The following is a 12,208-nucleotide window of genomic DNA, read 5'->3' as shown; positions in this document are numbered from 1 at the left end:
GTCAACAGTTATCTGTAGTTCATTTGACAACTATGAAGTCGACAGTTATCTGAAGTTCATTTGACAATTTTTTTTTTTTGCTCACTTGAGCTGAAAGTTAAGGGGGATGTACGGCCACCTTTAGTGCTGTGAGAACAAAATGTAAACATTTCTTCAAATGGCTAAAATACATCATATTTTGATCAAATTTTAAGTCCTTAAGATAAAGATACAATAAATATTCATATCTGAATGCATGTTGTGCATATATAACCTATACTTTTGCAGAAAAATGCTTTTGATATGCTCCTTAGAACTGCGCAGCTACAGAATTCAGCAGAGCCTTAAAAAATCCAAAAAAATATGCAAACTGTGCATCAATGTTCTCTCTACAACCATTTGTTGAGAAAATGTCTAAATTTTGCACTTTTAAATGATAATTTCAAGTTCAAAACAAGGTATCGTTGTCTTCAAAAAGAGTGTAAAGAACCATGAAAGTAGTTCATGGAAAGCAGCACGTGGTCTATTTTTAGCACAGAATTTTGTTTTCCAGACCTCTTCTTAATATGGAGGGACATAACAATCTTTAAATGTGGAAGAGAATTACTATTGCAAAATATTTCAAATAGTATGAACACTTTTAAAAGAGGAAATGTGCTATAGTATGGCTTGAAGTAATTTATTTAGTATTATTATCGAACAGTTGTTAAATAATGTACTTATTGATATCAAAGAAAAAAATCTTAAACTCTTTGATTCCAGGTAAGGAAAAATGAGCACCATCAAAGTTGAGAATTAAGAGTTTGTAAGTTTGCCACAGATAACTTATAATATATATCAAAATTTTAATTATCACCAATGAAACACAAAGAAATTAAACACATAAAATCGATATGAATGACCTTGATTTAGTACCTACTAGTACGAGGGGTGATCAAAAAGTTCGCGAACTATCTCTATATCTACAAAACCACAATTTAGATTAGAAACAAATTTGGTGCACACATAGCCAAACACAAGTTCTATAAAATAGCATATATGCTGAATAAAGTCTTGCTTATAATGACGTCATTATGCAGGTACTTGTGACGATAAATGGTTGCCTCAGTGGTACTCGTTTAACAAACGACTAAAATATTTATGGTATATCTTTAAAATGCCTTTGAAGTAGCATATAAGAATTTGTTCATAGTTTATTAAGACAAATGACTTCCTACAAATTCAATCAATGATTGGATAGATCGTTTTAGTGAAGGAAGGCAGATGGTTAAATATGATACTTGTTATATTGCCCAGTGATATATTAGCAAGTTTGAAAAGGGATGTGTTTTTAATTAAGCAAAATGCTATCAAAGACCTCCAATTTACACTTTGAAAAATACTTGAATATTTCAAAATATAACTATCAAATACCTAAGATATATCGTTTACTTTTTGGTCTACCCTCGTATACTCTGTCTAATAAACATTTACAATTTTGATTTTAGCGGAGCAACATTTGAAAAGGAATGAAATCATTCAGAGTGGGTTAGGAGATTTAATGAATACAAAAACTCTTTCTATTTGCCCTTTTTGTCAAAATTACAATTTTACAGAGTAAAGAAAAAAATCAACATTAATAAATATTTTATACCATCTTTAAAATGACGTTTGGTGGTCCTCCCAACTCAGGGAAAAATTATTGGGTCCGTATTTATAGGTGAGGAAAAAATTCCTAAAATTTTAAACATATTCGTTGACGGAAGAAAAAAAAACATGTAATGGGATGTAACAAAAAAAAAATGAGTCGGGCCATTTGTAGGCAGTAGATCGGGAGAGAGGGCAACCAAATATTTTTATAACAAATTGTCTTATAAGGCTAGTACATGTTCCATCACATACTTAGTAATGCAAAATTTTTGAATCTTTGGCACTATTTTGAAAAACAAACATAGGATTTTTTTTTGGGGGGTGGGGGGGGGGGGTAGCCTCTCATTTTTTTGCGTGATAGACATAGCATATGCAATGGACTTTTCTTTGCAAACATTGTGCTTGCTTCTAAATTTCAAAGAAACAACTCAATATATTTTATCAAGTTTCGTATGTTCAATGAGCGAGAGCTTACAATGTTGTCAACATAATGAGACATGATGCGTTTTTATGTCCAAACATTACTCCATACTATGTGTGGTTCATTGCAAACAATCTAGCTATTTTTGTGAGGTGCCTGAAGGAAATCCTATAACTGCCTATTTTTTCTATCTAACTGCTAAACAAAATAGAAACATGTACCAACTTTTCGAATGTAAAACATGTAATTACAATTTGTTTTTCATGCACCGCATATTGTTTAACATTTTCAAATTAAATGCTAAGCATTCTCCTTGCAGTGCCCCATTTGAAAATAACTTCTATCGCCACAGAAAAAAGACCCACCGTAATCACATATGTTTAGGCCATGTTTTATCTTTTTTCTTGAGTTTTAAAGAAACCAACAAATCATCAAGACTTTTCCCATGAAAAATTAAATATAATCATGGTAATAAACGCATCTATCCACAGCAGATATATGCACATGCCAACCACGTGCAATCGGAGTTCCTCGGATGACTCGTACCTCGTACATAACCTCGGACGTCAATGGTGATCTTCCATCTTGCTGATTCAGTCATGTGATCTTATTTGAATTTCATTCAAATATTATACTTTTGAAATCCGAGTTACTTTGATGCACGCCCAACACTGTGTTCTTTCTTTCAAAGAATACTAACATTTGGTTGTAATTAACACGAGGAATTACACCAATAAAGATACCTTTTCTAAGAACTTTAGGCAAAGCGAAATATGAAATGAGTGACAAGGCAGTTTCCGGCGGAGAAATGTAGCGATCTGTTGCGTATTCCTCCACCTATCACATCCGAGGTTTGAATGGAGCGTAGCGGAGTCAGCCGAGGATTGCCGATTGAACCACGTGCTCAGTGGAATGATATTATCGAGGAAACTCGAGCTGTAAACAGAACAGTTTTTCCCGATTTGCTGGAGTGGGGTTAAAATCGCTTTTTTTTCATTAATCAGACGATGCAATGCAACAAATAAAAGTAGTAAGTAATATAACCTAATGATTATTACTTAGTAATTTCTTGTCTTGATGTTATTATGGTCGCATTTATTTTAAAACCAATGCTATTCGAACTCTGTGTGACAGAGGAATGGCGGACGAAATGAACACATGGCCTCAGGAAGACACCCATATGAAAAATCAAATTTTCAAGAATTATGGATAATGACAAGAAAAAAGCGAAACAAATGGTTGTAGCCATATTATCAATGAATCAAACTAACACTATATTCAATGCATTTTTCATCTCGTAAATGCTGTAGCTGCGCAGTTCTAACATGATTAATTTCCTCCTAATTAAAACAAAATAAACTTGATTATTAACTGATTTTGGTCTCTAACAGTAGGTAATTAGTGCATTAGCACTTTGAGTAACTTTGGGCTAGTTTAGTAGAGTATTAAGCGCATTCTTGGTATTTTTTATTTTACACCAGACTACATTCAATATGGCTTGTACATCCCCCTTAAAATGGGCGTTTCTGATCATCTGTTGTTCGCCATCTCTCTGTAACTTTCTACATTTTCAACTTATTCTCAAGAACCACGGAACCAATTTTAACCAAACTGAGGACCAGTGTAAAATGTTTTTTGGGCTTTGAGAAAATTAAATGAAGGTAGAAATGTTGTGTAATGAGCTTATCTATTTAATTTTCAACAATATATGGTGCGTGGCATTTACCCCCAGGAAAATTGTTCAAACAAAACAGTATCTGTGAACAAATATCACTGTTATTTACATCCACTGGGAACATACATGTAAATAAAATGTTCATTTCATTTATATGGTCTTTTAAAATGTTCAAAATATTTGGATTGATTACAAAATGAGAAATATACTGTGAACTTCTATTTATTTTCTACCGCTTTCACGAAAGCGAGGGGAGATTAAATCTCAGTCGTCTGTCAGTCCGTCACAAAAACTTTAACCTTGCTCATAACTTTTGATTTAGTGGGGCTATGACTTTCATATTTCACATGTATATTCCTAGTGGCAAGACCTTTCTTTGGGTGCCACAATATTTGAATTTTTGGCCTTGACCTTGGAGTTGGCCCCACTTGTAACAAAAATTCCAAACTTTTACTTTGGCCATAACTTATGAATGGTAGATACTAGGGCTTTCATATTTCACATATGTATTTTTTGTGGCAAGACCTTACATTGGATACCAACAACTTTGACCTTGACCTTGGAAATTTCCGTACTTATGAAAAACTTTAACCTTGGCCATAACTTTTGAACGGTAAGGGCTAGGAATATCAGCCGTCTCGTTTAAAGTCATCATTTCGTAAGTTCTTTGCTCGATACAATGACCTTGTCAGCAAATACAATTTATCATTGAGTCAAATGCTGACTGACGTTTTTCATACTTATTGTTAGTCCATTATTTATACACTGAATTGACGACGGATTTTCCCGTTATTTCCTGACCATGACAAGGAGCACGCGGCGGGTGTGATCGGTCAGCAGGGGATGCTTACTCCTCCATGGCACCTGATCCCACCTCTGATGTTTCGGAGGTCCGTGTTTGCTCTGCTCCTTGTTTGTATTGTTTTATGGACTTTGAGATTGAATACTGTTCGTTATCTCCATATCCTTCTTTATACTTCACACGTGTAATCCTTGTGAGGAGACCTTTCATTGGATATCAGTATCTTTGAATTTGACCTTGGAGTTTGACCTACTTTTAAAAAAACTTCAACCTTGACCAGGACTTTTGTACGGTTAGGGCAAAGACTTCCATACTTCACGTATGTAATACTTGAGGCAAGACCTTTTTTTTGAATGGTATATATATTTAATTTGCATTTAAGAAAAGTTGAATCTTCGCTATTTTGCCATATGGGGTCATCAGGTTCACTTCCTTATAAATTTTGATTGAGAAGAGATAGGGCTTTTATATCTACGGGGGACCATAATTCTTTGAATATGCTTGTTGTTTAAAAGATTTTTTATAGATTTTCCGCTATGTAATTGTAGCCAGGTGTTGGATGTTGGATCCACCTATTTGTGGTTTAGCTGTAGTGTCTTCATTGTTTGTCTGTCTTTATTTTCATTCGCTGTTGATGTCACGTGATTTAGTATGATAGAGAGAAAGGGGTGTATGAGAGAGAGAGAGAGTGAGTTGTATTCACTAACAAAACCAGTTTTAAACTACCTGTCCGCCTATACCCATACCCATGCATACCGTCAAGGTAGAAGCACCAATTAATGAATGTATAGCGTATAGGGTGATGTAGACTGGTAAGCTTTTATCTATATTCATAATTTCCAGTTATATATAGATTTAAGTAATTTAAATGTAAAGATAATGTAAGATTTGTAAAACGTATCTTTAAAGTTAGTGAACTGTGTGTAAAGAATGAATGCTTAGTATTTTGTATGAATGTTGTAGGTTTATTTCCATACATATAAATTATCAAAACCCAAGAATGCTTGGGGAACATAATAATAAGAAACAGAGTAAAAACAATATGTTCCCCAACTTCGTTTGGGGAACATAATAAGACATCTGTGCATTTTTGACTTTAAAAACGTTTTTTTCCATGAAGGATACCAATTATATTCAAATTTTAACATTGCACGCGTACGCATGTGAATGCACGTATGCAATGCTCATATCATCTTGTCTACACTTTCTATATATTTAAATATACTATATATAAAAGCATCTAGTCCAAAAGTATTAAAAAAAACTCTAATGAAAGTATATTTTTAGTTTCACTCGTTCCAAATGCACGCACGTGCGTGCACGTGCATGATGACCATACCTTCTTGTAGGAGGGCCTTATATCTATCTAGATTCTAAATCCCATCCTGTTTGGTTAAAGAACAAGGGAGTTATAGCCATTTTAAGTTTCAGCCAATCAGATTGCAGCGCACTTGCATGCGTGTAATTTCTTGAAATTTGTTGTATATCATAGTGCAGGATATCCTAATTTATGACTATGTTTTAAATTTCAAAGCATTTCGTCAAAAAACAAAGGAGATATAGCCATTTAAAGTTTCAGCCAATCAAATTGCAGCACACGTCCACGCGCATGATTTCTTGAACGTTTTTGTATATCATATTGTAGGATATTCTAATGCATGACTATGTTTTAAATTTCAAAGCATTTCGTTAAAAAACAAAGGAGATATAGCCATTGAAAGTTTCAGCCAATCAGATTAAAGCGCACGTGCATGCGCGTGTTTTCATGAAAATTTGTATATATCAAATTGTAGCATATCCTAAGGCATGACTATATTCAAAATTTCAAAGCATTTCGTCAAAAATCATAAGAGATATTGAGATTTTTGTTTCTGCCAATCAGAGCGAAGTGCACGTGCATGCGCGTGAGTTCTTGCTAATTTGACATTGTCATATTATCTACACTATCAATATATCCTTATATAATGAGTTTCAAGACATTTCATTAAAAAATATAAAAGTTGTGACGATTTTAAGTATATCTGTCATTTCACTCATTTCACGCGCCCGCACGTGCAGGCGTATGCACGCAAAATGACCTTCGTTCCGCACACCTACACTACACACCTATTAACCCTAAAAAGGTTTTAGCTCAGTTGGGTGAACAGTTTCTGAGAACACTCGCGGACAAAAAAGTACCGGAGAACAAATAAGAAAAAAAATAATAATAATAACTAGAGCAAAGCTCGTTGCAAAGCAACGAGTAGGTCTTCCGTCCTGTTTGACCGGAAGTAACTGTCATTTTTTTAAGAAATGAGTAATAACGCCCAAAAATGGTTTAAATACTCTTAACATATGTTAATTAATGCAAAAATAAGCCAGTTTTTGCTACTTCCGGTTTGACCGGAAGTGATGACGACGGACAGAAAATTAATTTTTATGCCCCCAGAGACATATGTTACCCAAATACTTGTCAAGAACGGCAAAAATACGCGTTTTCCGACTACTTCCGGTTTGGCCGGAAATGATGTCGACGGACGTATTTTGACGACTCTAATAGATTTAGCTTGACATTTTGAACAACTTTGCTTCTTTGACGTATTACAAATTCTCAATACTTTTTGAGATATAAAGGAAAAACTTCTGGCCCCTCTAGGCCCCTTATTTTAGGGGCCAGCCCTTTTTTAGAGATACCATTTGAAAGATCTTGAAATTCTACACTTCTTTTGTTCTATATATTTTAACAAAATATTTCCTGGTAAAAAGATATCGTAGAAAAAGTGTTAAAAATTTTGAAATTCGCGATAGGTCTATTTTCTGGCCATAGCGCGCGCCGACGTGCAGCACTTCCGGTGAAAATGAAATACGTATGTCACATCTACATATATCGCTCTATCATTGCTGAAAAACTCAAGTTTCTATCCTAAGCCGTTTCTGAGAAAACTCGCGGACAAACTGACCCTCTGAAAATCACTAAATCGCGGAAATCTCAAAACCGGAAGTGACGTCATCAAAACAAAAAATCATATATCAGCTTTGTTTGATGTTCTATCAGTCCTGAAAGTTTCATGAAAATCGAACCAGCCGTTTCCGAGAACTCGCGTGCACAAAATCGGTAAGAAAAAAAAACAATAATAATAATAACTAGACGAGCTTGTTGCAAAGCAACAAATAAGTCTTCCGTCTAATTCTGAAGAAGATGATGTCGAGATTGATAGACATTTACGGTTATGTGTGCAAAAAAACCAGTCATTTACAAATACTTCCGGCCTGACCGGAAGTGACGGTATTTTAACGACTTTAAATGATCTCTGCCTCTGCTATTTATTATTTTGAACAACTTCCCTTCTATGATGCATAACAAATTGTCAACACTTTTTGAGATATCAGATAAAACGTTTTGGCCCCTCGGGATCCTTTATTTTAGGGGCCAGCCCTTTTTCTTGGATATCATTTGAAAGATCGTGCAATTCTACATTTCTTTTGTTCTACATGTTTTGACAAAATATTTCTAGGTAAAAAGTTATCGTAGAAAAGGTGTTAAAAATTTTGAAATTCTTGGTAGGACTATTTTCGGGCCATAGCGAGCGCCGACATGCTGCACTTCCGGAGAAAAAGATTGGTGTATGTCACATCAGCACATGTTGCTCTATCATCGCTGAAAATTTCATGCTTCTGTGTTAAGTACTTTTTGAGAAAACTGCCGGACAAAGTGACCCTCTAAAAATCACTAAATCGCGAAAATCTCAAAACCGGAAGTGACGTCATCAAAACAAAAAATTATCTATCAGGTTTGCTTGATGTTTTATCAGTCCTGAAAGTTTCATGAAAATCTATGGAGCCGTTTCCAAGAAATCGCGTGCACAAAATCGGTAAGAAAAAAAAACAATAAAAAAAATAATAAAAATAGTGGAAAAGAAACCTAAGAATAACAGTAAGGTCTTCCGCTGAAGACGGAAGACCTTAATAATAAGAAACCGAGTAAAAACAATATGTTCCCAAACTCCGTTTGGGGAACATAATAAGAAACCGAGTAAAAACAATATGTTCCCAAACTCCGTTTGGGGAACATAATTCAGTTTCTTTAGACATTTCAGCTGCAGAAACACTATCACAGAACTTTCCATCAGACGAGATTACAGCAACAGATATGTCAGACATCGACTGGAAGAAAGAACAGAGAGAAGATAAGACCATAGCCAGAGTCATAGAGATTTTAGAGCAGGGAGAGAAGGGTAGGAAAGAAACAAAAATGGTTCAGAAATATTTAAGAGAGAGAAAGAAACTTCAGATCATCGATGAGATCTTATACAGAAATTCCTTCTTAGACGGAGAGAAAGTTATTCAACTTTGTTTGCCAGATCATTTCAAAGATGTAGTTTTGGTAGGAATTCACAAAGTAGGACACCCAGGAATAGAGAAGACCATTTGGCTAGCGAAGCAGAGAGTTTATTATCCAGGGTTAGAACAAGACATCAAAGCCAGGTTAGAACATAACCTACTTATTCAGCCAATGAAATGCTTCCATTTCTCTCGAAGAATTGATTCTTCATGGTGAAGAATTCTTCTATTTCTGAAAAATTCAATGGTGTCTGATTGGTTCACTTGACAGTTAGATGGGTGTGTCTTCATTGGTCTTTGTTCAGCACACAAAAAGAAACTATTCAAAACCCATGTGCTGTTTACAATCATGATATCTAAACTTTCTATGCCTTGCTACATTTTTTCCCCACTGTAATCTTTTGTCGCCTTTTTGAATATTATTTTTTTACACATTTCGGTGCATACAGAAAATACAACCATCGTCATGTATATCAAAGACGAACCTTGTCTTTAAAGACAGATTTAATCACAATTTTCATCAAATTTTTATTTGATATTTGACAGCCATACCCACTCCTGCTGACTAGGGCCTTGTCATCTTAACACAATCATTTTTCAAAAATGTAGATATTACGATTCTTGTTACATAGGTATTCATAGGTGTCGGAACCGGGGTGGGGGGGGTGGTTTTTTAGCCCCCCCCCCCCCACTTTTCTTCCAAATATATACATTATAAAGGCATTGAAAATTATGGTTTACCTTTTTTTGTTGGTTTAGCCCCCCCCCCCCCCCAACTTTCAATTTGCTTCCGATGCCTATGGTATTCATTAGATCAATAACTTTAATATCTTTACCATACCATTTCCCCAGTAAATCAAGGTATTTCATATAATCCCGTGCTAACCTGAATAAGTTGGGAGTCCATTCTGAAACCGCGTGTGTTCGATATTGATTGCGTGCTCAATATGTACAACGAGCGGTCAAGTTGAGTCTTATATATGATACAGCCGTGGGAGGAGTTTATTTTTAATCCATGCATTTGATTGGCTGAAGTTCTGTTCTACAATGAAGCGCATTGAAGTGGCAAAATTTTCCATTTGGATGAAACGTTCTGAGTCATGTTTTGAACGTCAATTATAACATTACGACACGCCCATTTCTTTAGAAACGAGACAGGAATATTCGTCGTAATGTTTTAGGACATTACACTTTCCGCACAAAAAACATGAGTTACACTGAAATTAAAATTTTTATATAAGAAAGAGACATATAGAGAGTTTCCGCTTATATGTAAAACACGCATTGAGACGATTTTATACATAATTATGATTTTATCGTGTTTATTGGATTTAGCATAACACATGTATCAGTCGAACACGTGCTTACTCGGTGTTTATGTAGACCTTCAATTTCATTGGCTATTCTATTTATGAAATACCTGTTCTACAGGTATTCAATTGAATCATTTGACCGATTTTTCCTTTCTAAAAAAATGGGCGTGTCTAAAGATAGCTCAAAACGTTCCATCCGAACAGAAAATTTTACCACTTCAATGCGCTTCATTGTAAGTCAGTAAGATCATATGAAGAGAAATCTTCGTCACGAAGAATGGGCTCTGCTTCACTCCGCCCATTCTTCATGACGAAGATTTCTCTTCATATGATCTTACTATTACGTAGAGAACTGTGAGAGATGATCAGAAGTAAAACACCTGTCAGACCAAGAGCCAATCTTCATCCCATTACTTCAACAAAACCACTAGAAATTCTTTGTATTGATTTTTTGTCCTTAGAGAAATGTAAAGGGGGGTTTGAAAATATCCTTGTTATTACAGACCACTTCACCAGATACGCCTGCGCAGTTCCATTGAAAAACCAGTTAGCGACTACAACAGCTAAAGCTTTATATGAAAATTTTATTGTCCATTACAGTTTTCCAGATCAACATCATAGCGACCAAGGGAGAAATTTCGAAAGCAAAGTCATCAAAGAATTCTGCAAGATAGCTAATATCAAGAAATCGAGAACAACGCCATACCATCCTGAAGGCAACGGATCAGTTGAAAGATTTAATCAAACCCTTATTAAGATGTTAAGTACACTAGAGGAAAGCCAGAAAGCAGATTGGAAATCTTATGTTACAACATTAGTACATGCCTACAATTCAGTCAAGAATGATGCCACTGGGTATTCTCCACATTTTTTAATGTTCGGATGGCATCCACACCTGTCACTAGATGCATTCTTAGGAATCAAACCAGGAAATCAGAATGTAGGAGCAAAAGATCACCAGTCGTATGTTCATAAACTTCAAGAAAGATTACAGTATTCTTATAAAGTTGCCGCAGAAGAATCAAAGAAAAATGCAGAGAAAAATAAAGAAAATTTTGATTGGAAAGTTAGAAATTCTAAGTTAGAAATTGGGGATAGAGTTTTAGTTAGAAAAGTGGGTTTCAAAGAAAAGCATAAACTTGCAGACAAGTGGGATGAATATGTTTACATTATTTTAGGTATTCCAAATGAAGAAATTCCAGTTTATGTTGTTAGGTGTGAGGACGGAAAAGGGTCTACCCGTACCCTCCACAGAAATTTTCTTTTGCCTTTTAATTGTATTCCGACTAATGTTATTTCATCTCCAGTTTCCAAACAGGTCAAAAAGAATCAAAGTCATCAGACCATAGCCACTATTCCTTCAGATGATTCATCTCAGAGTTCGTCAGATGAGAGTGATAGCGGAGTACCGGTATACATCATACCACAGCGTCGTCATAGACAAAGTCCTCAATCCTCTCCTCGACAGTCAACTATGAACCATTCGTCTCTTCGACAGTCATCGAACCATTCTTCTTTACATGAATCTACTATGCCATCTTCTTTTTCTAGATCTTCAATTTCAGTGAATTCGCCCAGTATTAGTACTCCACCTCCAAGAAGATCAACTAGAGTCAGTAAACAGCCAGAGAGATATGGGGAGTCGCAGTATGTACAAGATGTCAGCCAGAAATGTGTTTATGTCACAGGTGGTGAAAAATCAAGTCTCAACCGGGACTCGATCCCAGGGCCTCTGGCGTACCGTGCCAGCGCTCTAACCAACTGAGCTTTCACGCACCTGTGTACCCGGTGACATAATTCTTATGTAAAACATTTATCCCCAAATGTGGCCATGGTACTTTTGAACAAATTTGACTTCCTCAAGAATGTTGTGTGGCATTTTTGAGTTTGACAGAATGTTTTGATAATGATTTTATCTTACACTGGTACAAAATAGTGAAATACACTTATGATAGTTAAATTCATTGTTGAAGAACAGTTAATGTGTAATGCATTTGCCAAATGTTCTGACTACATATATGAAAATACTGTATGTTTTGTTGGCAAATTATTTTTATGCCCCCGTAATC

The sequence above is a fragment of the Saccostrea cucullata genome, unplaced genomic scaffold (genome assembly GCF_032062105.1).
Source record: "Saccostrea cucullata isolate Sc308-1 unplaced genomic scaffold, CSIRO_AGI_Scuc_v1 ctg43, whole genome shotgun sequence".
Classification (NCBI taxonomy): domain Eukaryota; kingdom Metazoa; phylum Mollusca; class Bivalvia; order Ostreida; family Ostreidae; genus Saccostrea; species Saccostrea cuccullata.
The sequence above is the reverse complement of the archived record's forward strand: the minus strand, read 5'-3'. Positions refer to the sequence as shown.